The sequence below is a fragment of the Miscanthus floridulus genome, chromosome 6 (assembly GCF_019320115.1).
Source record: "Miscanthus floridulus cultivar M001 chromosome 6, ASM1932011v1, whole genome shotgun sequence".
NCBI classification, from domain to species: Eukaryota; Viridiplantae; Streptophyta; class Magnoliopsida; order Poales; family Poaceae; genus Miscanthus; species Miscanthus floridulus.
Window position 1 is genome coordinate 11,627,072 of NC_089585.1, and position 3,358 is coordinate 11,630,429.

The following is a 3,358-nucleotide window of genomic DNA, read 5'->3' on the forward strand; positions in this document are numbered from 1 at the left end:
ACATCGCATACGGACTTACAGTGCTGCCGGCTGAGATGCACAGACCTAGGACTGTCGCGCCGTTAGCTATGACGCGTCAGTGACGCGTGTGGCGCGGACCACGTCATCGGTCAGCGTCCTCGGTCGTCGTCACGTCAGTCTGCTACCGCATCACCATACATGGCACGGCACAGGCATTTGGTCGCGCCAGGGCAATAGGCACGGTCAAAAATTAGTTTAAAAAAAATCAACAATGTTATATTTAAAATTATATTAAAAAAGGTTAAAATTAAAAAAACCGCAGTTTAAGCCTTGTTTAGATGCCATCCAAATTTTAAGTTTTTTCACTCTCTCTCCATCATATCAATTTTTAGCCGCTTGCATGGAGTATTAAATGTAGGTAAAAAATAACTAATTACACAGTTTAGTTAGAAATCATGAGATGAATCTTTTGAGCCTAGTTGATCCACGATTGAACAATATTTGTCAAATAAGACGAAAGTGGTACTATTCATCGGGTTCAATTTTTTTTTCCAATCTAAACGAGGCCTTAGGCCTCGTTTAGATGCCATCCAAATTCCAAGTTTTTTCACTCTCTCTCCATCACATCAATTTTTAGCCGCTTGCATGAAGTATTAAATGTAGGTAAAAAAAATAACTAATTGTACAGTTTAGTTCGAAATCACGAGATGAATCTTTTGAGTCTAGTTGGTCCATGATTGGACAATATTTATCAAATAAAACGAAAGTGCTACTATTTATCGGGGTGAAATTTTTTCGCAAGGCCTCGTTTAGATTGCGAAAAAAAGTGAACCCGATGAATAGTACCATTTTTGTTTTATTTGGCAAATATTGTCCAATCGTGGACCAATTAGACTCAAAAGATTCATCTCGTGATTTCTAACTAAACTATGTAATTAGTTATTTTTTTATCTATATTTAATACTCCATGCAAACGGCTAAAAATTGATGTGATGAAAAGAGAGTGAAAAAACTTGGAATTTGAATAGCATCTAAACAAGGCCTTAGTCGGAGTCGCGAACACAAAAGGCATTGATCCATTCTTTTTCTCTGTCTGTCCATGGTACTGGGTATGTTATTCATTCAGTGCATGTCTTTTTTGGATGACACACATCCTATGCACCTCTACTATCCCTATAAACGTCTCCCTGTCATTTATTCCTGCAACGTAGGAAGTCTGGGGCTTGAATTAGGTGGACAAGCTCGTGACCAGAGGAAACCTAAGGGCAGTTCCAATGGGGAATAATGATGGTTTCCATCTCTAATAAATGATGTGTCAACTCAGCAAAATGCTGACATGGTAACCTAATCAATGAGGAAAGAGAAGCAAGATAGAGGATAGAGGATACCGTTTCTGAGAAGGAAAACCAGGTCTACTCTCGAACCAAGGCAAGAAGAAACCGCAATTTTAGCGTTGGGAGGAAACCACCGGTTTCTACGAGATGGGGCCCACGATGGCCGTGACGCGCTTGCCTGCCGGACACTCCCCTCGTGTGCTGGCCGCCGGGCGCCTGCCGACCGCCTCGCAAGCATGCTCGTGCCACCACGCGTGCTCACGTGCTGCACTGTCGGGCGCCCGCCGACCGCCGCGCAAGCTTGCCTGCGTCACTGTTGGTATTTATTAACTTGTCACTTATTATAGTAGCCACCTATTAATTACCTACATCTCCTAACATTACTTTACTAGGTTGTCATCCCTAGTGATGGTGTCAGAGATGCTTGTTGGTACTGCCTAGCATCACTACTAGAATGATACTAAGTAGTTCTTTATCATTTTATGTGACTAGAAATAATATAAAGATATATGAATGAAAAGGAATTTGCAAGCGCACAGATGATTATATCATTGTAGCACTTCACCTGGGAGTATTCCAGATATTGTTATTTATATTTTACCACAGGAAAGGTCTAGCATGGACAAGTATTGATAACTTATACTATTGATGGAGAAGTAAGCCATAACCAATATTCTACTCACAACAGGAGTAAGTCATAGAATAAGATATATATATATATATATATATATATATATATATATATATATATATATATATATATATATATGATAAGTATTGATCAACGATAATGATAAATCACTCATATTACTTCTTTCTATGGCATTAGTATGGTCAGGTAGAATATTAGAGGAATAATTCATAAGTCATTCTTAATTACAAGTCAAAGCATATATTGATTAGTGCAATTACACCTAGTAATCATGGCTAAGATCATCTTTATATCTACACATAAGAAATATTACTAAGGAAGATTAAGAACATAGCTTGTCTTCCTTCGTAACTAGATCCTACTTGTATACCTATATTCGAGGAGTGAACTATAAAGGACTCAACGTGAGTGTCACATCCGCGATCTACCACATGGCTCGGAATATAGGGTGTATCCGCAGGTAAACAACGTATAAGCACCATATTTACACAATGTCGACCACTCACCCTGTGTACTTTGGAGCGAGCACTATACAAACTTATGCATAAACATAATGATAAACTAGCTATACAAAGTATATAATCAAAGTAGATGAAGAACATTATAACAAAGAACCTAGATAAGATGAATATTAATATAGTCATAACAATTGTAGCAAGTATATAAAAATAATAGAGATACAAAAAAGCGGGGGGTACAAGGATTATACCAAACCACGCTCTTGACACGATCCAGAATCCAAGTGAAGCCTGCTTACCTCCCTCTAGATCTAACCTAACTGCTATGCCCTAGAATTGATGGAGCTCTGAGGATGATTAGGGTTTATGTCTTCTCAAATGACTTGCTGCCTCAGGGGGTGACAGGGGCTAGTATATATAGGCCGGAGCGTCCAACGTGAGCCCTTGGATCAAACTGACTTAAGGAACGGCGTAGATACAACCTAGGAGGCGGTGGAGAACCGACATTGCAACACGAAGACCGATAGGTGGGCCTAGGGGCCGAGCGGCCTCTATAGGTGGGGCTGGATGGCCCCACCTGGCAGCCTTTGCCTCTCTGCCTTGGCGTGGTGTCCTCCAGAACCTTCTAGTGTCCGTTTTGCAGCGGATAAGCGCAATTAAATCTGACATGTAGGTCCACCTTGATGGTTTTCTAGTTAAACCCTGCAGAAAATATAGATTCACCAAAACTCGTGGAATTTATTAGTTTAAACCCCTAGACCTTTGTTGGTGATCATATTTATGCCCTTATGCATATTATATTAACGATTTATAATGGTTATTAACTACCATCAACAAGTGTCGGTGTTGTGGACTGGCGGGCCCTCAACCAACTAGTAAAAATGTACTGCGTGCCTCTAATCCTGGATGGTGATGCAAAGAGACACAAGGTTTATACTAGTTCGGGCAATGGG